The following is a 25,046-nucleotide window of genomic DNA, read 5'->3' on the forward strand; positions in this document are numbered from 1 at the left end:
AGCTGTTTGTCGGCTCTCGCGCTAGTCTGGACGTTCCCCCCTGTCGACATCAAAGCCCTTTGTCGGCAGCCCCGGTAAACCTCATTCCACGAGGAATAACGGGGCTGCCGACAAAGGGCTTTGATGTCGGCAGGGGAGTGTCCAGACTAGCGCGCGAGCCGACAAACAGCTGATCAGCGCGGCAGCCATGTAAATGTAAATGAAGCCGCGATCATTTAAATCTCGGCTTCATTTGCCTTTGCCTATGTGTCTAATCTACTTGCCTCAGCCGACAGAGGCATGTAGTCTAGACACAGACTAGGGGTCAGAGTGGACCACAAGCTGAATATGAGTCAGCAGTGTGATGCTGTTGCAAAAAAAGCAAACATGATTCTGGGATGCATTAACAGGTATGTTGTAAGCAAGACATGAGAAGTCATTCTTCCACTCTACTCTGTGCTAGTTAGGCCTCAGTTGGAGTATTGTGTCCAGTTCTGGGCACTGCATTTCAAGAAGGATGTGGAAAAATTGGAGAGGGTCCAGAGAAGAGAAACAAGAATGATTAAAGGTCTAGAGAACATGACCTATGAAGGAAGGCTGAAAAAATTGGGTTTGTTTAGTTTAGAAAAGAGAAGATTGAGGGGGGTCATGATAGTAGCAATGGCCCCGGGCCTTATACACAGGTGGGGGGTCCTAGCACCCAATCCCATTCTGTGTGGACGCGCTATTTCAAAATAGCAAAGCGCTATTTCGAAATGCATTTTGTGTGTAGATGCATTATTTTGAAATAAGTGGAGACATACCCATAGTAAATCTGATGCACTTTCAATCTGCTATTTTAGACTGATGCACTTTCAATCTGCTATTTTAGACAGGATAGAAACAAAGTGGTATCTGTGACTTGAAGCATCACTTGAAAGGTCATTTTCGCAACCAAATCCAGTTTATGTGAAATTCTTTTGCACAAAACTCACGGTAACAAAATTAAGTGTTAGCACTAAAAAGCAATTTGTTGGGCATTCACAGTAATAAACACAGAAGGCAAACAGTGAGTCTAGTTAGCACCAAAAAAAGCAAAGGGTAAATGCACTAATCCTTAAGTGGAAACTAATAGTTTTAGTTCGTGACATTGTTGAAAATTTGGTACTTTTCATACATTAAATTGTGTCCTGCTGTAGAAATGACATTGCAAAACCCCCTTTCACGTTAAAAATAGGCTAGCTACTTTATATTTTGTCTTGTAAGTCCAGAATCTTATTTAAAAAATAAGCACATTAATTATTTTTAAATGCTCTTAAAATTCTCTAATGACATCATAAATTTTGAAGTTTGTGGAGCTCTGGAACAAAATTGCTTTAGAAAAAAAACATTCAATTAGAAATATTTTCAGCTTGCATGAGGAATTTTAATGCTCTCACATTATTTTTCCTTTTTACGGAACAAATGCAATTATGCTTCTGAAAATTTTTGGTAATTGACTGGCATGTCCATTTTTATACTAGCTACAACTTGAAATGGGCCTTTCGTTCTTCCATTATAACAATGAATATGAGGCTACATCTACACTGGCATGATCTTGCGCAAAAACTCTCTAGTGCAAGAGTTCTTGCATTAAAGTAGTTGTGCAAGAGAGTGTCTACACTAGCATGTGCTTTTGCGCAACAGATGTGCTTTTGTGCAAGATCATCCATGGCAGTGATCATCCAGGGCTCTCTTGCGCAAGAAAACTCTGATGGCCATTTTAACCATAGGGCTTTCTTGCACAAGAAATTCATGTTGCCTGTCTACACTGGCCTCTTGCGCAAGAATAGTTGTGCAAAAGGGCTTATTCCTGATTGGGAGCACCATAGTTCTTGTGCAAGAAGCCCTGATTTCATACAGTAGAACATCAGTTTACTTGCGCAAAAACATATGGCCAGTGTAGACAGGTAGCAAGTTTTTGTGCAAAAGTGGCCGCTTTGGCGCAAGATCACACCAGTGTAGACATAGCCTGATTGTGTGGCTGGAATAGTAACATGAATCAGTCAACCCAGACAAAGCCAATTGGCATGAGAGGTTGTACAGGGTAGTACAAAGATTACATTTTCAGGAACTCCTGTATTCTAGCTCTACCTCTTCCGCTGACTTATTTGGTTTTAGGCAAATTACTTCACCTTTCCATTTGTAAAATATGGATAATTATACTTATCCATAATGATCACTACTAAATATGTATGGCTACAGGGCTAGCTGCATCTTTCTCTCCCTTCCACCATCTGTCACTGTACCCTCTGAGAAACCACATCTCTAAACCTGTTGATATGGAATCATGAATCAATAGTTATAACCTATTTAGGAAACACTGAGTGATGAAAAGTGGGATTCTATGGCAAAAGTAGCATAAACTGTTTCTGAGTCACTGAGAACTTGAAATAAAATTATCTTGAATGTTCGTGTATAAATGTCCTAACAGAGAAACTGCACAGTGGAATTTCTAAATATTGTAGATGTCTCAAAAATGTTATTTAATTCTTTACTCAAAAAGTGTTGCATCCAGCATCAGTGAATTGTATATTATATTGAATCTTAACAGATAAAGGGGAATTGAATAAAAATGAATTATAGTTTGGTACAAGTGATCATTACTTGACACATGTTTAATGTGGAAATAGAATAACTTTGCTATATACACAAACCAATAACATATATAAAGGAAAAAGGTTGTACTGGCTTATAGAGGGAGTAAAGGAAGCCATAAAAACAAATGTAAGAAAGGAAAAGACAGTACTAATGAATATTATCTGAAGCTAAAAATTATAGAAAAATTGTAAGAGAAGTCAAGGGATACAAGGAGAAATCTATGGCCAGTAGAGTTAAAGACAGTAAGGGTTCATCTATATAGAACTCTAAAATTGAAATATGCTACAGAAATTGAGTATCTACTTTTGATTCTATTATGAAATAGCTTATTTTGAAATTTGGCGCATCAACACAGCACCAAATTTTGAAATGATGCATTATTTTGAGACATCACTTAACTTCGTGGAATAAGAGTTATAGGGATGCTGAAATAGCATGTCCATTATTTACAAAAAAAATTGAAATAACGGGCGGCTTGTTAAGATAGCATACCTCTGGTATCCTGAAATAGCTGCGCAGTGTAGACATACCCTAGGAGAGTTTTACAAATATACTAAGAACAAGATATGTGATCATAATAGTAACTATGTGTACTATTATGCACATAGTAGAATGATCAATAATGATTCAGAAAAGGTAGAAACATTCAACAAATATTTCAGTTCTGTATTTAGGAAAAGGCCAGATGATGGTGACACACTTTATTTTTCAATAACAATTCATTGAGAGTTTAAACATCAGCTCTTAAAGCTGCACATCTTTAAGTCAGCAGGTCTAGATAACCTGTACGCAAGTGTTTTATAAGAGCTGGCTCAGGATCACAATTTAATGCTGATTTTCAGTAAATTTTGGAATACTGGAGAAAATCCAGAGGATTAGAGGAAATGTAATGTGCCAATATTTATAAGTGTAAATTGGATGACCTGCATAATTACTGTCTATCAGTTTGAAATTGATTCTGGGTGAGATAATGGAGCAGCTGATTCAGGACTCAATTAATAAAGATTTAAAGGAAGTAATATAATTAATGCCAATCAATATGGTTTTGTCTACACTACAAGCTTTGCTGGAAGAGGCAATGCAAATGAAGTGTGGATTAGCATTCTCTTGTGCTTCATTTGCATAATCTGATCCGATCCGTTTTTGCACAAGGGGTTTTTGTGGAAAAACAAGGAGTATGGATGTTTCCTTTTTGTGCAAACCCCCCTTTTTGTGCAAGATCATTATGCTTCTCCCTGGGAGGTTTTTGCGCAAAAAGGAAATGTCCACACTGCTTGTTTTTGCGCAAAATCCCTTTCCACAAAAACAAATTGGAACAGAATATGCAAATGAAGCACAAGAAAATACTAATCCATGATTCATTTGCATTGCCTCTTCCTGCAAAGCTTGTAGTATAGCCGTAGCCTGAGGGTTTATGGAAAATAAATCCTGTCAGGGTAGCTTGATACTTTTTGGGATGAGATTGCAAATTTGACTATATAGGTAACAGAGTTGATGTAATATAATTAACATCTACAAGATATTTTAACTTGGTATCACATAACATTTTGATTAAAAAACTAGAAATGTATAACATTAACATATCTTATATTAAATTGATTAAAACTGGGTTAATGAAAAGGTCAAAATAGACTTAAAAATAGAGTAAGATTATCAATTTGGTGTGTTCCTAGGAAAGTCCCTTTGGGATTGTTTTGAGCCCTATGCTATATAAAATTTTGATGACCTGGAAGAGGTATAAAATAGTCATTGATCAAGTTTGTGGATTACACAAAAATTGGGAAAAGATAAATAATGAAGAAAACAGGTCACACGAGATTTAGATCATTTGGTAAGCTGAATCCAAGCAAACAATATTCATTTTAATACAGCTAATCACAGATGTATACATGTAGGAACAAAGAATATACACACATGTGCAGGATAGAAACTAGGATTCAGTGACTCTGAAAAAGATTTGGGGGTCATGGTAGATAATCAGCTGAACATGACATTCCAGTGTGACACTCTGGCCAAAAGGACTAATAAAACCCTGAAATGCAGAGAGTGGAGAATATCAAGAAAGAATAAAGATTTTATTTTTATTCTGTTTTTGGCATGGCTGCTGTTGGAATACCATTTCTAATTATGGTGTCTTCAATTCAAGAACAAAGCAGATTAATTGGACAAGGTTAAGAGTTTAGCCACATGAATGATTAAAAGGATTAGAAAACATGGTTTACAATGATAAGCTAAATAGACTCAGCTCCTTGACTCTAACAAAGGGAATGCTACGAGAAATTTGATCACAGTCTGTAAGTATCTCAATGGGGAACAATTATTTAAGAACACAAGAACTGTTATACTGGGTCAGACCAAAGGTCCATCTAGCCCAATATCCTGTCTGCCAACAGTGGCCAATGCCAGGTGCCCCAGAGAGAGTGAACAGAAAAGGTAATCACCAAGTGATCGCTCTCCGGTCTTCCATTTCCAGCCCCTTCTCTTTTCCACAAGACTCGTTATCCTATGAAAGAAAGCTATCAGATTGGTTTGATGTGATGTGTTCTTTACAAATCAATGCTGGCTGGTACCTATCACCATCCAGGTGTTTGCAGATGATTTCCTTAATTACTTGCTCCATTATCTTTCCTGGCACAGAAGTTAAACTAACTGGTCTGTAGTTTCCTGGGTTGTTCTTATTTCCCTTTTTATAGATGGGCACTATATTTGCCCTTTTCCAGTCTTCTGGAATCTCTCCTGTCTTCCATGATTTTCCAAAGATGATAGCTAAAGGTTCAGATACCTCCTCTATCAGCTCCTTGAGTATTCTAGGATGCATTTCATCAGGCCCTGGTGACTTGCAGATATCTAACTTTTCTAAGTGATTTTTAGCTTGTTCTTTTTTTTATTTTATCCTCTAAACCTACTCCCTTCCCACTAACATTCACTATGTTAGGCATTCCTTCAGACTTCTCGGTGAAGACCAAAACAAATAAGTCATTTAGCATCTCTGCCATTTCCAAGTTTCCTGTTACTGTTTCTCCCTCCTCAGTGAGAAGTGGGCCTACCCTGTCCTTGGTCTTCCTCTTGCTTCTAATGCATTTATAGAATGTCTTCTAGTTTCCCTTTATGCCTGTAGCTAGTTTGAGCTCATTTTGTGCCTTTGCCTTTGTAAACTTGCCCCTGAATTCCTATATTGTTTGTCTGTATTTATCCTTTGTAATTTGTCCTAGTTTCCTTTTTTTATATGACTCCTTTTTTTATTTTTAGACCATGCAAGATCTCATGGTTAAGCCAAGGCGGTCTTTTGCCATATTTTCTATCTTTCTGACGCAGCGGAATATCTTGCTTTTGGGCTCTTAATAACATCCCTTGGAAAAACTGCCAACTCTCTTCAGTTGTTTTTCCCCTTGGTCTTGCTTCCCATGGGACCTTACCTACCTCTGAGTTTACCAAATCTGCCTTCCTGAAATCCATTATCTCTGTTTTGCTGTTCTCCCTTTTACCATTCCTTAGAATCATGAACTCTATGATTTCATGATCACATTCACCCAACCTGCCTTCCACTTTCAAATTCTCAACTAGTTTCTCCCTATTTTGTTAAAATTAAATCTGGAACAGCTTCCCCCGTAGTAGCTTTTTCAATCTTCTGAAATAAAAAGTTGTCTTTAATGCAGGCTAAGAACTTACTGGAAAGTCTGTGCCTCGCTGTGTTAGTTTCCCAACATATATCTGGATAGTTGAAGTCCCCCATCACCACCAAATCCTGCGCTTTGGATTATTTTGTTAGTTGTTTAAGAAAATACTCATCCACCTCTTCCGCCTGGGTAGGTTTTCTGTAGTAGAACCCTAACATGACATCACCCTTGTTTTTTACCCCTTTTAGCCTAATCCAGAGACTCTCAACATGTCTGTCTCCTATGTCCATATCCACCTTAGTCCAAGTGTGTACTTTTTTAATATATAAGGCAACACCTCTTCCCTTTTCCCCCCGCCTGTCCTTCCTGAGCTGGTTGCACCCTTTTATACCAATATTCCAATCATGTGTATTATCCCACCAAGTCTCTGTGATACCAGTGATGTCATAGTTGTATTTATTTATTAGCACTTGAAGTTCTTCCTGCTTATTACCCATACTTCTTGCATTTGTATACAGGCATGTAAGATACTGATTTGATCTTGCCTCCCAGTTCTGCCTTGTCCCTCCTTTCACTTACCTGTGAGCTTTGGTCACCTTTCCCCATCCAACGTAGTTTAAAGCCCTCCTCACTAGGTTAGACTGTCTGTATCCAAATATGGTCTTCCCCTTCTTCAAAAGGTGAATGCTATCCCTACTTACGAGTCCTTCCTGGTATAGCATCCCATGGTCGAGGAAGCCAAAGCCCTCCTGGTGACACCATCTTTGCAGCCAGGCATTCACCTCCAGGATGCACCTGTCTCTGCCTGGGCCCCTACCTTTGTCAGGAAGGACTACCGAGAATGCCACCTGTGCTCCAAACTCCGTCACCTGTACTCCCAGAGCCCTGTAGTCACTCTTGATCAGCTCAGTGTCACAACTTGCACACTATCTATTAATTTAATTTGATGACCCCTAGTCCGTATGTTATGGGAACAAGTAAATAACTTTCCTTATTCACTTTCTCCATAACTCTCATGATTTTACAGATCTCCATGCTCTAGTTGAAAGGAAAATATTATGGGGGGGGGAAAGTATGTCTTGTGTTTTGCAAGGGATCAAATTAGATAATCATAACAATCCTTTCTGGCCTTACAATCTGTGGCATGATCTAAATCATTAATGAAGATATTGAAAAGAACTGGACCCAGAATAGATCCCTGCTGGACTGCACTTTTTATGACCTTCCAGCATGACAGTGAGCCTTTGACAACTTACTCTCTGAGAATGGTTATCCAACCAATTATGCACCCACCTTATAGTAGCCCCATCTTCTTCCCCCCCATCTAGGTTGCAATTCACTAGTTTGTTTATGGGGATGTCATGTGAGACTGTATCACATACCATTTCCACATTTTCTGTTATTGTCCACATCATTGTTTAACAGGCCTACCCTGTCTTTGATGTTCCTCTGGCTACTAATGTATTTATAAAATTTTTCTTATGTCAAGTGTCATACACACAATGAAAGATCCCATAAAACAAAAAGTATAGGGTTAAAAAATCCTATAATTTTGTGTTTGAATTATAATGCTTTTCTATATTTTCTATAGTTATAGATTTGCCATACCTTTTTTTGTGTCTTCTGAGGTGTTAATGCTTATATGAAAATAGTAATTAAAGAATTTGGTAAAATAAGAGTCTAAATTTAAGCCCTATTTAGGCACTTGCCTGATTTTCAAAAGTTCTTAGCAATGATAAGCTTTCAGTGAGCTAAGACTTTTCATTTAAGGGTAAGGGAGCATATATTCAAGCATTTCTTATACTTACCCAAATTTGTCCAAGAAACAGGAGTGTATTACTCTTTATTCAAATTACATGGAATTAATAATATAGATGACTGTTTGGCTACGTCTACACTGGCCCCTTTTCCGGAAGGGGCATGTAAATTTCACCAGTCGTAGTAGGGAAATGCGCGGGGGATTTAAATATCCCCCGCGGCATTTAAATAAAAATGTCCGCCGCTTTGAAGTAGGAATAAGAGCCTCCGGAAAAGGGCGCTTTTTCCGGAGGATCGGGGCCAGTGTAGACGCTCTTTTCCGGCTTTTTTAAAAGCCGGAAAAAAGCGGCGGACATTTTTATTTAAATGCCGCGGGGGATATTTAAATCCCCCGCGCATTTCCCTACTACGACTGGTGAAATTTACATGCCCCTTCCGGAAAAGGGGCCAGTGTAGACGTAGCCTTTTATTTTAAATATTGGGGAAGTTAATAATGATGCAAAGTGGAAAGGGAGTAAGTAGAATAGAGCTGTTTAATAAAAACAGGATCTAAAATTCTGCAATGTTTTTCCCCAATTAGTTTAGAAGCAGAGATATTTAATTAAACTGAGACATTCTACAGCAGTGTTTCTTAAACTTTTTAAGACCGAGGAACACCAAACAATACTTTTTTTTATGAGGCGCACCAAAGATTTTTTGTTGACCAAAAAAAAAAGGTTCCGGGGGAAATTATTGAGAAAAAAAATGTCGCCTACCCCTGTAAGGCAGCCATTTTGAATTTTGTTCTCTTTAAGAAACATTGCTCTACAGTTTTCCTAATATGTGGTGAAACCTTTGTGATTTAAATTATTTGAAAGTGCACTGGACAAGTCATTTGATGGAGCAATCCTGTACTAAAAGAGAAATAAAATAGATGACCTTACAGGGATTAACTAGATCTGAGTGTATGTCTACATTGCAGCATTTTTCTGGAATAACGGTCATTATTCTGGAAAAACAATACTTGTGTACACACTGCTATTGTGTTCTTTCGACAAAAAGTCGAAAGAATAGAGGGGTTTTTCTGACAGCGGTAAACCTCTTTCTATGATGAAGAATGCCTTTTCTGAAAAAAGATTTTTCAGGCAAAAGGTGTGTGTGGATATGGAAGAGGGCGTTCTTTCAAAAAAAAAAAAAAAAAAAAAAAAGAAGCCTCCAGGAAATAACACAGGTGCTCTGGTGGCCACTCCATCCGAACTCATTACAGCTCTATAGTTCTTGACTCTTGCCAGCTCTTAAACATGGGACAAGTCTTGTGGCAGGAAGCTGGCTCTGGGAGCTGCACCTCACCATGTGGCTCACCCTGCCATACTAATTGGGACCCATGGTCCAGCCACAGGCCCCCTGACACTCTCCTGGCCCTCACAGGGAGCATGACCAGGAATCCCAGGACCCAGCTAGGGGCCAAAAGAGGTATGTGCCATCATGGTATGAGGCAGAGATCCTGGCCCTCCTGGAGGTGTGGGGTGAGGAGAAGACCCTGCAGGATCTCTGCTCCAGATGTTAAAATGCTGACATATCTGGCTGGATGGCCGAGGCTCTGGCTGCAAGGGGCCACAACCCCAGAAGCCTTGAACAAGTAGAGTAAAAGAGCTCTGCCAGAGCTACGCCAGGGCAAAGAAGTGCAGCTCTCACTCTGGGGCAGGACCCCACTCCTATTCCTACTGCACCGAGCTACACCGCATCCTGGGAGGTGATTCAGCCCCTTCCCCACCCCTGGTTATCAACTTGTGGTTGGAAATGTCTGTTGTTTCCTGTCCAGGACTCCCAAGCCAGGAGGAGGAAGAGGAGGATGAGCAGTTGGAGGAGGAGGAGGAGACAGCTAGCACCATCACCCTCAGACTCAAGCTGGTACCCCTAAGGCCTGGATGTCTTGCAGATGTGATTGTTGCTCAGCCTTCTCAGCCTGGACATTGTGCTGCACTCTGTGCATGTAGAAGCATATACAACACCTGTCTGCACAATGCGGCCAATGAGGCAGTTCCAGAGCACCCCCAGACTCCTGCTCACAGGCTCTGGGAATGCCACACACATGTCTGACCACCGGGGTGATACCCTCCCACAACATCTGGGTTCCATCTAGGGCTCATCCACAGTTAGGGAAGCCCAGGGTGACAAATCCAGCCATGATGGGTTCCAGATTTCCCAGCTGGATGATCCTGCACAGCAGGATGGAGTTTATAGCTCTCACCACCTGCAGGAGACAAACAAACACACAAAACAGAGAATCAGAGGGAGTGCCTGAGCCTTTGGGAAGTCCCTGAGTCTCCCCACCCCCTGTCCTTCTCCCCTCAAACACTCCAGGAGCTATCTCCTGAGCCCCACCCTATAGGGCTGTGTGACAGCAGGATGGCAGAATCCCCCTGGGGATGGGGCTTCCAACAGACCATCCTCCACACCCTCACCCCCTTTCCCTAAGGTCCTCCTTTCCAGTATTTCTCCCCTCCCCCTTCAGGGACTGCACCCTGGGAATTGCTTACCTCCATGAGGTGGGCCCTGACGGTTGACTTTCCCACACCAAACTGGTTGCCTACAGACTGGTAGCTATCTGGGGTGGCGATCTTCCAAACGGTGATGGCAACCAGCTTCTCCAGGAGGATTACGGGTCGCACGGGTATCCCAGTGTCAGAGGGCAGGGGCAAGCCAGACACACAGCTCCATGAAGGTGGTCTTCCTCATCCTGAAGTTTTGGTCATCCCAGAGCTCTATCATGAGCTGGCCCCACCAGTCAGAACTAGTGTCCAGCCTCCAGAATCTTCTCCATGCCATGGGGTGCAGTTGCACGGTCTTGCTCCCGCACACAGGGAGAGGGTCTCACTGATGAGCTCAGTGTTGAGCTCCTGCAGGGCCATGAAGGCAGCCTGCACAAACTGCAGCATGGCCATGTGGGGCCATTGCATGCCCACAGGCAGCTCTGGCTCCCTGGCAAGGAGTATGCTGTTGTGTCCAAAAGCTGGGCAACCAAAGCACACACTGATAAAGCTTTGCTGCCCCTCAGAGGTAGGAAAGCAAGCAGCAGAAGCTGAGAAACAGCTGTCCAGGGGGGTCCCTTAAAGCATGCGTCTCAGCTAGCCTTAGGCAACAGCACTCGGAAACTGGGACCTAATGTCCTGCCTGAACTGGGTCCGGGTGTCCTGAAATGTGAGATAGTGTCCAATCAGTGTGGATGCTCTCTTTCCAAATAAGCTTTTCCGGAAGATCGCTTCTGGAAAAGCTTTTTCCAAAAGAAGCTTGCAGTCTAGATGTAGCCTGAAATTTTGTGATTAAAGGTAAGGGTCCAGCTACATGTAAACATTATATTTTCTTTAAAGTAACATTGAAAAACCTTGGCATTTGCTGTTGAAAATATAGATGGTTTTCTAAGAAAGCAGCCCAAGACTGTGAAATAATAGTGTACAATATGGCAAAAAAAATATGTAGTGTATTTAATTATTGAACTGAGGAACACATCTAGATCTATGGATATACATCTTCACAAATTACAGTTTTATGGTTAAACACTATGGAACATGCAGCACAAACTGAAACTATTGGGAACATCATTATAAGGGTCTAATTGTGCCTTTGGAGGCACTGATTCAGACAGTGTGAAGTCAAAGAATCTCAGAAGCAGACAATGGTCCACAGGGAGGTATGCTGCCTTCTAGAGTTCTCCAGTGCAGAGAAGCAGCAGGTTTGCTGCTATGGTCCTTAAAAGGTTGCAAGTTGTGTTTCCCTCTGTGGCCAGCTAGTTCTCTCAGCCAATGCCGAGGGAAGAAGTGTTATGTCTTCTCCTCCTATCCATTCCTTTTTGGGTCATATTGTACCACTCCCTTTCCAAGTACTGAAACTGAGGATGTGAAGTAACTAAGGGAATCTCCTTGTAGCCTTCCTAAGTATAACCCATTGAGGCAGCCATAATCTGAACTGCTCAAGCAAATATAGTTCAAAAATGCACATTGAATGGTCATGTATGACTGCTATTGCAAAGATTTGCTAGGGGAAGGCAGAAGGTGCAAGGAGCCCCTTTCTCCCCCTTTTCACAGCCCACACAGAACAAAATATAAGAGTTTGTGGTCTCTGACCACGACTAGTGAAGGGGGAGAGCAGGCAGGATAGCAAGGCCTGAGGCACAAGGCCTGAGGCATAGGTTTGGCTGTGTCATGCTGGTGCGGGGCCATGCTTCATCCTATTGCGCTTATGTAAACTTTAGTACTTTTTTGAAGCCTGAGCCTAGACTGTAAAGAATATAATTTGACAGGTGCGCTCAAACTAGTGCATCTATAATAGATTCCAAACCAGCTAGCATGTCCAGGCCTACACAGAGAAGAAGGCATGCTACCCCTTATAGCTTCCATATTAGCTGCTCCCAAGAGCACTCCCTCAGGATCCTTGGTGGGGCTGCACCTCCCTCATCCCTCCACAGACAGAATGTCTCCAGTAGAATTCACACAGGCTACTTATTTCCCCCATCCATTCAGTTTTGCCACGTTAGTCCCAAGACTAGATGTGGGTGAGATCCCAGTGCAGTTTGAAAGCAGCAGTCTCTCTGCATTGATAGGAATGTTTACGGCAGGATTTTAGTATCAAGAAAAAACAAATGCTGTAGTGCCTGAGCCTAAAATTGAAAAAGAATGCTCCAAGCTTGTGAACAGAGTGTTCTGGGGCAGGGAAAGCCTCTTCATTTTAAATAAGGAAAATAATAAAACTACCATCTTTGAGGGTTTGGGTTTTTGATTTGTTTTGTTTTTGCATAAGCTTAAATTCAAAGAGACATATGTCTTTACGTCTGCTATCTGAGATCAATCATTTGCTGCCAAAATGCTCCCTTTTTCAAAATTGGTTAACGTCAGAGGTTTCTGAAAATAGAGCTGTGCTGACCAATTATTGTTGTTATATAAGCTTTAGTACTCTTTTTAAAGACTGAGCCTGTCAAGAATGTAATTTGACAACTTGAACCATACCAGCTCATATATGATAGATTTCAAACTAAATTGGAACTGACCATCTGTATACAGCAGAAAAGCACATCTTTATGGAAGCATTTTGTTCATTGTAGTGAATGTATTATTTCCTACCATACTTCTGGAAGTTTGTTTTGGCTGAAATATATTCTTGCATGTTTTTAAGGGTCTGAAAGACTCAGTTAAACATCTTACCTATGAGTATGTCTACATAAGAACATAAGAACATAAGAATGGCCGTACTGGGTCAGACCAAAGGTCCATCTAGCCCAGTAGCCTGTCTACCGACAGTGGCCAGCACCAGATGCCCCAGAGGGGGTGGACTGAAGACAATGATCTAGTGATTTGTCTCCTGCCATCCTTCTCCAGCGTCTGACAAACAGAGGCCAGGGACACCATTTCTATCCCCTGGCTACTAGTCTTTTATGGACCTAACCTCCATGAAATTATCTAGCTTCTCTTTAAACTCTGTTATAGTCCTAGCCTTCACAGCCTCCTCTGGCAAGGAGTTCCACAGGCTGACTATGCGTTGTGTGAAGAACTTTCTTTTATTACTTTTAAACCTGCTACCCATTAACTTCATTTGATGTCCTTTAGTTCTTCTATTATGGAAACTAATAAATAACTTTCCTTTATTCACCCTTTCCACACCACTCATGATTTTATATACATCTATCATATCCCCCCTCAGTCTCCTCTTTTCTAAACTGAAAGGTCCCAGTCGCTTTAACTTCTCCTCATATGGGACCCACTCCAAATCCCTAATCATTTTAGTTATCCTTTTCTGAACCCTTTCCAAGGCCAAAATATCTTTTTTGAGGTGAGGAGACCACATCTGTACATAGTATTCAAGATGTGGGTGTACCATAGTTTTATACAGGGGCAGTAAGATATTCTGGGTCTTATTTTCTATCCCTTTCTTAATAATTCCTAACATCCTATTTGCCTTTTTGACTGCCGCTGCACACTGTGTGGAAGTTTTCAGAGAACTATCCACTGTAACACCAAGATCTCTTTCCTGATTTGTCTTAGCCAAATTAGCCCCCATCATACTATACGTATAGTTGGGGTTGTTTTTTCCAATGTTCATTACTTTACACTTATCCACATTAAATTTCATTTGCCATTTTGTTGCCCAATCACTCAGTTTGGTGAGATCTTCTTGAAGTTCTTCACAGTCTGCTTTTGTCTTGATTATCTTAAACAGTTTAGTATCATCTGCAAACTTTACCACCTCACTGCTTACCCCTTTCTCCAGATCATTTATGAATAAGTTGAACAGGATTGGTCCCAGGACTGACCCTTGGGGGACAACACTAGTTACCCATCTCCATTTTGAACATTTACCATTTTTTCCTACCCTTTGTTTCCTGTCTTCTAACCAGTTCTCAATCCATGAAACGACCTTCCCTCTTATTCCATGACAATGTAATTTACACAAGAGCCTTTGGTGAGGGACCTTGTCAAAGGATTTCTGAAAATCTAAGTATACTATATCTACTGGATCCCCCTTGTCTGCATGTTTCTTAACCCCTTCAAAGAACTCTAATAGATTAGTAAGACATGATTTCCCTTTACAGAAAGTATGTTGACTTTTGCCCAACAAATTATGTTCTTCTATGTGCCTGACAATTTTATTCATTCATACACTACGGGATAAGGTCAAATTAAGATATGCAACTTCAGCTACATTAATTGAGTAGCTGATGTGGAAGTACCTTAACTCAACTTTTGGCACTGTCCACACTGCAGGAAGTCAAAGGGAGAATACTCTCCCTTTAACTTCCCTTCCTCCTCGTGGAAGCAGGACTACTAGCATCAACCAGACCCACTAATTCAAACCCTGGAAGATTGACAGCAGCAGCTTCGATCTTCTCTGTAGTGTAGACATACCCTTAGTCTACACAAGTGCCACAGAACTCCTCATTGCTTGTGTTATGTGTCATGTTACAGACTCCCTTTAGCTAGTCTAAATCCAGTTCAGCAAATGTTTGCTAGACTTTTTCATACATAAAGAATGTATCCAGTGTCATGAATTGTTGTTAGAAACTGTCTAATTTGAAAAATAAAAGAGACCTCAGGATGTCATTGAGTCCAACCCTTTGCCCAAAGCAGGACAAGCCTTAACTAAATCATCCCCAGCCAGGGCTTTGTCAAGCAGGGACTTAAAAACCCCAGGGATGGAGATTTTATCACCTCCCTAGGTAACCCATTCTAGTCTTCACCACCCTCCTATTAAAATCGTTTTTTGTAATATCTACCCTAGACCTCCCCCACTACAACTTGAGATCATTGTTCCTTGTTCTGCCATCTGTCACTACTAAGAACAGCCTCTCTCCATCCTTTTTGGAACCTCCTTTCAGGTAGTTAAAGGCTGCTATCAAATCCCCCTAACTCTTCTCTTCAGTAGACTAAAGAAGCCCAAATCCCTCAGCCTCTCCTTGAAAGACATGTACTCCCATCCCCTAATAATTTTTGTTGCCCTCAGTTGGACTTTACAATGTGTCCACATCCTTTCTGTAATGGGGGCCCAGAATTGGATACAATACTTCAGATGTGGCCTTACCAGTGCCAAATAAAGGGAAACAATCATTCCCCTAGATCTGCTGGCAATACTCCTCTTAATGCATGCTAATCTGTCATCAGCCTTCTTGGCAAACTGTTGACTGTCCTCAAATCAGCACCAAAATAGAGCCAAAAGTAAAAATCTCAACATTTTTTATTAAATGATTTTTTCCCCATCCAGTCCTTTTTGGCATCCCCTGTGTTTACATCCTTTGCACACACACAAATGACGTAGCATGCTTTTCTTTCATGGGCTGAAAAGTAAACTCAAACATTATAGACCAGGAGGTTTTGCCATTGGGACAAAAGAAAAGAAACTAGAGGACTCATTTTCATGCTCTTTTGAGAAAACTTACACTATATCAAAGCCACTGCTTACGCAGTTTGCCCTTAGTAATTGTATTCCTATATTTCGGAGGGACTGATTTCAGCCACTGATTCAGCATAAATGAAGAGTACAATTTGAGTGCTTGAAATACATGAGTCAGATCCTTGTCTTGGTGCCTTACCTAGTAAGAGCTGCCTTCATTTTCATGGTTACTAGGAGGTTATTTCCCCATGTGTTTGTTGGTTTGTGAAATAGCGCTTTCGCTCCTGGATAGTAAATGTATTTCATCTATGGATTGTCAGTTTGTGTTTGCTGCAGCTTGTGCCTTTCTTAGATTCCAGATCATTATTTTCTCTGTCTATATGCCTGTATCTCTAAATGTATCTATGTTTGAAATAGAGAAAGGTTTTTGTTTGTCTGTTTGTTTTAATTTAAATATCTTTAACCAGAGACTGAGACTTTGGAAAAAGCCCCAGCCGCAAAGTTTCTAAAAGGATAATAAATTGGTAAAATAATGTAAAATCATTTTAATTTGTTTTGTATTGTTTACTTAAAAATGGCCTTTTACACAGAGTGAAAGCTATAAACACTCTTCTGATATTTCAACCCTTAGTTATGTTCAGAAGCACTTATACTGGTCCACTAAAATTAATGGCATTTCATACATAAATGCTACTTAAAATAAGAATTTGAGAACTGGTTCCAATGCTGTAATGTTACTTATTATTGAGTGATGCTGGACCTTTCTGGAGTATAGAATTGCTCCAGTATAAATTTACAAGAACATATTACAAACCTTGAGAGAAAAATGTTTCTTTTATGACTTTAAAACCTGACCTTTAAAAAGTTTAATATAATTCTTGTGAACAGGGCCACATAAAAGTGGAAGTTGAGTTTGATATCCATAGAATATACATGACATGGCCAATGACTGTGGAAGATTCTTCTACCCTGCCAATGCACCTTAGTGTTGATCTAGAGGCTACGTCTAGACTGCAGGCTTCTTTTGGAAGAAGCTTTTCTGGAAGAGATCTTCTGAAAAACTTCTTTCGAAAGAGAAAGTCCACATAGCTAAAGCACAATGAAAAAGCAATCTGCTTTTTCAAAAGATAGCATTCACATTGATTGGACGCTATCTCACATTTAAGTAGTGATTACTATAGACTGAGTGGCCACCAATACGCCTGTGCTTTTTCCTGGAGGACTCTCTTTCGAAAAAAAACCCTCTTCCTTGTCCACACATGCCTTTTTCCAAAAGAGCCCGTTTGGGAAAAGACTTCTTCCTCATAGAAAGAGGTTTATCGCTGTTGGAAAAACCCCTGCATTCTTTTGACTTTCTGTCAAAATAATGCAATTTCAGAGTGGACATAAGTATAGTTTTTCTAGAAAAATGGCTGTTTTTCTGGAAAAACTGCAGTGTAGATATACCCAGAGAGAGCAGCATTATTGGTTAACGAGTACCTCAGTCTCTGTGTCCATTCAGTCTTTGAGCTCTATGTTGAGATATTATTATTTATATTGTGATAGTATTCAAAATACCAATACCCTGGCAACTGTGAGAATACACAAGTACACATGGAGGCGCCCATATGTTGCCCTGACATTTCATCTCAGGAGGTATGCTGTCTGCTGAGGGCCCATATCCGAGATGTTATGGAGGCATTGTCGAGGATTGTCCGGCCCTCTGACTACTACCCCATGCTACTCATCCATGTTGGCACTAATGATACTGCAAGGTGTGACACTGAGCGGATCAAGAGTGACTACAGGTCTCTGGGAGTATGGGTGAAGGAGTTTGGAGCGCAGGTGGTATTCTCTTCGATCCTTCCTGTTGAAGGTAGGGGCCCAGGCAGAGACAGGTGCATCCTGAAGGTGAATGCCTGGCTGCGAAGATGGTGTCACCAAGAAGGCTTTGGCTTCCTCGACCATGGGATGCTATTCCAGGAAGGACTACTAAGCAGGGTTGGTGTTCACCTTTCAAGGAGGGAGAAGGTGCAATTTGGACACAGAATGTCTAACCTAGTGAGGAGGGCTTTAAACTAGGTTTGACGGGGACAGGTGAGCAAAGCCCACAGGTAAGTGGAGAACATGGAGAACATGGAGACCTGGCAGATGGGTCGGAAATGGGAGGGAGCATGGGCTACAATGGCAGAGAAAGGAGGGTCAGGGCAAAACTGGGAGGCAAGGTCAAATCAGGATCTTAGATGCCTATATACAAATGCGAGAAATATGGGAAATAAGCAGGAAGAACTGGAAGTGCTAATAAATAAGTACAATTATGACATTGTTGGCATCACAGAAACTTGGTGGGATAATACACATGATTGGAATGTTTGTATAGAAGGGTACAGCCTGCTCAGGAAGGATAGACTGGGAAAAAAGGGAGGAGGTGTTGCCTTATACATTAAAAATGAACACACTTGGACTAAGGTGGAGATGGACATAGGAGATGGAGGTGTTGAAAGTCTCTGGGTTAGACTAAAAGGGATTAAAAACAAAGGTGATGTCATGCTAGGAGTCTACTACAGGCCACCTACCCAAGTAGTAGAAGTGGATGAGGCTTTTTTTAAACAACTAACAAAAGCATCCAAAGCCCAAGATTTTGTGGTGATGGGAGACTTCAACTATCCAGATATATGTTGGGAAAATAACACTACCAGGAACAGACTATCCAATAAGTTCTTGGACTGCATTGGAGACAACTTTTTATTTCAGAAGGTTGAAATAGCTACCAGGGTGAAAGCTGTTCTAGATTTAATCCTAACAAATAGGGAGGAATTGGTTGAGAATTTGAAAGTGGAAGGCAGCTTGGGTGAAAGTGATCATGAAATCATAGAGTTCACAATTCTAAGGAAGGGTAGAAGGGAGAACAGCAAAACAGAGACAATGGATTTCAGGAAGGCGGATTTTGCTAAGCTCAGAGAGCTGATATGTAAGGTCCCATAGGAACTGATACTGAAGGGAAAAACAACTGAGGAGAGTTGGCAGTTTTTCAAAGGGACATTGTTAAGGGTCCAAAAGCAAGTGATTCCGATGTGTTGGAAATTTAGAAAATACGGCAAAAGAGCACATTGGCTTAACCAGGAGATCTTTCATGATCGAAAAATAAAAAGGAGTCATATAGAAAATGGAAAGTAGGACAAATTACAAAGGATGAATATAGGCAAACAGCACAGGAATGCAGGGGCAAGATTAGAAAGGCAAAGGCACAGAATGAGCTCAAACTAGCTTTGGGAATAAAGGGAAACAAGAAGACTTTTTAAAATACATTAGAAGCAAGAGGAAGACCAAGGAGAGGGTAGGCCCACTGGTCACTGCTGAGGGAGAAACAGTAACAGGAAACTTGGAAATGGCAGAGATGCTCAATGACTTCTTTGTTTCGGTCTTCACCGAGAACTCTGTAGGAATGCTTAACATAGTGAATGATAGTGGAAAGGGGGTAGTTTTAGAAGGTAAAATAAAAAAAGAACAAGTTAAAAATCACCTAGAAAAGTTAGATGCCTGCAAGTCACCAGGGTCTGATGAAATGCATCCTAGAATAATCAAGGAGCTGATAGAGGAGGTATCTGAGCCTCTAGCTATCATCTTTGGAAAATCATGGGAGACAGGAGAGATTCCAGAGGACTGGAAAAGGGCAAATGTAGTGCCCATCTATAAAAAGGGAAATAAGAATAACCCAGGAAACTACAGACCAGTTAGTTAACTTCTGTGCCATGGAAGATACTGGAACAAGTAATTAAGGAAATCATCTGTAAACACTTGGAAAGTGGCAAGATGATAGGGAACAGCCAGCATGGATTTGTAAAGAACAAAGCATGTCAAACCAATCTGATAACTTTCTTTAATAGGATAACGAGTCTTGTGGATAAGGGAGAAGCGGTGGATGTGGTATACTTAGACTTTAGTAAGGCGTTTGATACGGTCTCACATGATATTCTTATCAATAAACTAGGTAAATACAACTTAGATGGGGCTACTATAAGATGGGTGCATAACTGGCTGGATAACCGTACTCAGAGAGTAGTTATTAATGGTTCACAGTCCTGATGGAAAGGCATAACAAGTGGGGTTCTGCAGGAGTCTGTTTTGCGACCGGCTCTGTTCAATATCTTCATCAACGATTTAAATATTGGTATAGAAAGTATGCTTATTAAGTTTGCAGATGATACCAAGCTGGGAGGAGTTGTGACTAATCTGGAGGATAGGGTCATAATTCAAAATGATCTGGACAAATTGGAGAAATGGTCTGAGGTAAATAGAATGAAGTTTAATAAAGAGAAATGCAAAGTGCTCCAGTTAGGAAGGAACAATCAGTTTCATACACCTTGTTCCACGAGGCGTACAGATAGTTCAGAATAACTACGTAGTCCGAACTATCTAGCCCGTGCCGCGTGTAGCCGCGCGGCATGGGGTTCGCACTAGCCGGCTTTTAAAAATGGCGGAGCCGGCTTTATGCTAATGAAGCCCGGGAAATTCAAATCCCGGGCTTCATTAGCAAGTTCGGTATGCATACATTACCCCCCTAGTTCGAACTAGGGGCGTAGTGTAGACATACCCTAAAAGGGTGTCATAAGGAGGAGGGAGAAAATTTGTTCATCTTGGCTTCTGGGGATAGAACAAGAAGCAATGGGCTTAAACTGTAGCAAGAGAGGTTTAGGTTGGACATTAGGAAAAAGTTTCTAACTGTCAAGGTAGTCAAACACTGGAATAAATTGCCCAGGGGAGTTGTGGAATCTCCATCTATGGAGATATTTAAGACTAGGTTAGATAAATGTCTATCAGGAATTGTCTAGACCAGTGGTCTCCAACCTTTTTACACCCAAGATCACTTTTTAAATCTCAGAACAGGTGAAGATCTACCGCCCCGCCCCTTCCTTGAAGCCCCGTCCTCTCTATTCTCCTCCTGTCCATCACTTGCTATCCCCAACCCTTACTTACACACTCTGATAAACAGTTTATTTTTAAATTATGCGATACATACAATTAAAATCACGTATTTATAGTTATAAAATAAATGGTCTGTTTTTTATTCATGCTATTTAAATCTAAAATGAAGAATTTATAATTATACATTTTGTGGGGACAGAGTACTGTGGCTGGGGGCAGAGGAGAAGGAACAGGGCGCTGGGAGGGCAGAGGACAGGTTTCTGCAGCTGGAGACAGGGTGCCAGTGGGGACAGAGTTCAGGGAGTGGGGACGGGAATGGGGACCAAGTTCAGGGAGTGGGGACGGGAATGGGGACCGAGTTCTGTGGCTGAAGTCAGGGGAGTGGGGACAGCATTCTGTAGCTGGGGACAGGGGTGTGAGGACAGTGTTCTGTAGCTGGGGAGTGGGGGCTGGGGAGTGGGGTGCCAGTGGGGGCTGGGGAGTCCCCTGCATCTCCCTCCTCCCAGCATTCTCCCCCCCCCCCAGGAAACCAGCACACTCCTGCCCCCCCCCCCCCCCCGGGACCACACACGCGCCTGCCCAGGGGGCTGACCCCCCCACCTGTGCAGGGAAGCCCCGCGCGTGCGTGCCTGCCCCAGGGCCAGCACCCCCCCTCCCCTCTGCGCGCACCAGGAAACCCCTTGCACACCTTCCACGGGGCTGACTCACCAGTCCTGTGCTGTGCAGGGAGCCGGCAGAGCAGCTAGCGCACTTCTGGAATTGCCGGAAGTGGCGCTAAGCTGCAGGACTTCTGAAGCCGACACTACCTCCATTTTCTCTTGAGGTAAGTAGTGGGGCTTCTGGGGGGTGGGAGGGAAATGGGGGCGGGGTGAACAGGACGCCTCGCGAGCAACTGGTCGAGGCCTCGAGATAGACCAGTAGCTCGCGATCGACCTGTTGGTGACCACGGGTCTAGACAGTATTTGGTCCTGCTATGAGGGCAGGGGACTGGACTTGATGACCTCTCAAGGTCCCTTCCAGTCCTAATATTCTATGATTCTATGGCCCCTGACTAGTCCCGTATGGTACTGGCATAGTGAAGTATTGTCTGTAGACGCTCTATAAAAGCTAAGCGTTGGTGACCAATGACAGCAGGTGATAAACTGTATGAGAGACAACACAGTAAGAGTGGGGGTATGTCTACACTACCCCGCTAGTTCGAACTAGCAGGGTAATGTATGCATACCGCACTTGCTAATGAAGCCCGGGATTTGAATTTCCCAGGCTTCATTAGCATAAGCGGGGAGCCGCCATTTTTAAATCCTCACTGCTTCGAACCCCGTGTAGCGCGCTTACACGGGGCTCGAACTAGGTAGTTCGGACTAGGGTCCTATTCCGAACTACCGTTACTCCTCGTGAAATTCAAATCCCGGGCTTCATTAGCAAGTGCGGTATGCATACATTACCCCGCTAGTTCGAACTAGCGGGGTAGTGTAGACATACCCAGAGAGACTCAAAAAGAGAGAGAGAGAGGGAGAGAGATGCTTAGGTATTTTATGTAAGATGTGAGAGAAGGATGAAAATACATCTTGCAACACCCGAGAAGGTTTATAAAATATAGTTTTGGAGGTTTTTAGGGCATATAGAATCATAGAATCATAGGACTGGAAGGGACCTCGAGAGGTCATCGAATCCAGCCCCCCGCCCTCAAGGCAGGACCAAGGTCCGTCTACACCATCTCTGACAGATGTCTATCTAATCTGTTCTTAAATATCTCCAGAGAGGGAGATTCCACCACCTCCCTTGGCAATTTATTCCAATATTTGACCACCCTGACAGTTAGGAATTTTTTCCTAATGTCCAATCTAAACCTCCCTTGCCGCACTTTAAGCCCATTACTCCTTGTCCTGTCCTCAGAAACCAAGAGGAACAAATTTTCTCCTTCCTCCTTGTGACTCCCTTTTAGATATTTGAAAACCGCTATCATGTCCCCCCTTAATCTTCTTTTTTCCAAACTAAACAAGCCCAGTTCATGAAGCCTGGCTTCATAGGTCATGTTCTCTAGACCTTTAATCATTCTTGTCGCTCTTCTCTGTACCCTTTCCAATTTCTCCACATCTTTCTTGAAATGTGGTGCCCAGAACTTGACACAGTACTCCAGCTGAGGCCTAACTAGTGCAGAGTAGAGCGGCAGAATGACTTCATGAGTTTTTCTTACAACACACCTGTTGATACAACCTAGAATCATATTTGCTTTTTTTGCAACAGCATCACACTGTTGACTCATATTCAACTTGTGGTCCACTATGATCTACGGTACGAATTTATTTCAGATTAACTAAATTCAAAATAATAACTCCTGAAATAACAACATTGAAATAGCGTGTCCCCATTATGGGGGAGCCTCGAAATTAGTCCGAGGCAGGCTCCATTAATGTGGACATGCTACCTCAACTCAGAACCCCAGAAAGCACTGGGGAGTAATTATTTTGAATTACTGTGGGGAGTAGTTATTTCGAAATAGCAGCAGCAGAGCATCCACACTAATGCTATTTTGAAATAAGTGTTATTCCCCAAGAAAAGCAGGAGTATAGATTTTAAAATAAGTGGCTCCTTATTTTGAAAGAACGGGCTTCGTAGTGTGGACACTCCATTTATTATTTCAGAATAAGGGGGGTTATTTAAAAAAAACTCCCTAAGTCAGTGGTCCCCAACCTTTTGGGGCTGCCGGGCACCCAGGGGCGGGGCCACTCACATGCCAGGCACCTGGGGGTGGGGTTGCGCACGTGCCCGAGGGTGGGACCACCCATATGCCACATGCCTGGTGCTGGCGCCACCCATGCACCGCACGCTCGGGGCTGGCACAGCCCATGCGCCGCACGCACAGGGGCAGGGCCGCCCATGTGCTGCACGCTCAGGGGCCGGCACTGCCTATGCACTGCACGCCCGGGGCTGGCACAGCCCATGCACCGCACGCCCGGGATTGGCACAGCCCTTGCGCCGTGCACCCGGGGACAGAGCCGCCCATAAGCGGCGCGCCCAGGGGCCAGCACCGCCCATGCGCCCAGGGGCGGGGCTGGCCCCGATCACTCTGTGGGCCCACAGAAATGGCCCAGCGGGCACCATGGTGCCCACGGGCACTGCGTTGGGGTCCACTGGTCTAAGTAGACCAGGGGCTAAAGAGCTTGTTTCTGAAATTGAAAACAAGCTTTAATTTGTTTGATTCGTTGATAATGAGCAGTGCTAGGGGATATTTTCATATAACAATCCATTGCAGAGTGTGGAAATTCAGCTGATCACTTCCTCTGGAAAATAGTTTTAAAATAACCAGTTTAAAGAACTGATCAAATCTCCTTCAGGTTACATAAACTTTATTTAGTCTTGACTTTTATTTCATCCTCTTTTTGTCTGTCCCTTGCTTGATACAAAAACCTTCACAATTGGTTAAAAATAGAAGAAAACCTCACTCATATTTTAAATTCCTGGAATTAGATTATTTCATTTTGGCATAGTAGATACAAGGATTCTTCAATATTTCTTACAAAAATTTGGAGAAAAGTGAGATCACATTCAACTTTCTAACTCTGCTACTAACATGCTAATCCTAATGGTATTCATAGTTCAATATTTTGAACTTAGATAATCATTGTCCATGCATACATCTCAAAGCAGTTTACACGGGTAAAGAGGTATCATTATATGTGTTTTAGAGATTGGGGAACTAATACATGGAGAGATTAAATGAGTTGTCCAAAGTTATGAAAGAAAAGGGGAGCATGAGGCACTCTGGACTATGGTAACAACATTATAAACTGAGCTTTTTCAGTTTTTGCCCAAAGTATTTCAGTTTTTTATGTTTGCCGAAAAGCCAGAATTTCCCTTGAAGATCCTTCCTTCTATTTGCTGACCAGCTCTATTGTCTTCTCTTGGGAAATCTGTCATTTTTCTGCACCTGTGTAATGGTGAAACTGGAGAAAGAAGTAGTAGAGACAGGATGCATGTCTTCGTAACACCATGTCTAATGTTGCTCAGATATCTGTCTTAAGTCTGGATCTACAGAGGAAATAACTAATTGCATTCCAGGGCCAGTGTTGGATTTCCTATAGTCAAGGTATAGTATAAAGACTTATAGAATAGAATAGAATAGAATAGAATAGAATAGAATAGAATAGAATATGCATGTGTAACCTCCTTTTTCCTCCCCAGGTTACTCCGGAGCAGGTCACACTCACAGGTGTGCCTGGGCGCCTGATGGTTTTAACATAAAAGGAGATCCTGAGTACCCCAGTGATGATGTTGTTTAGTTGGGGAAACCCTATCCACCCCCTTGCT

Source organism: Pelodiscus sinensis, chromosome 1, assembly GCF_052426305.1.
Source record: "Pelodiscus sinensis isolate ZL-2025 chromosome 1, ASM5242630v1, whole genome shotgun sequence".
In the NCBI taxonomy this organism is placed as follows: Eukaryota; Metazoa; Chordata; order Testudines; family Trionychidae; genus Pelodiscus; species Pelodiscus sinensis.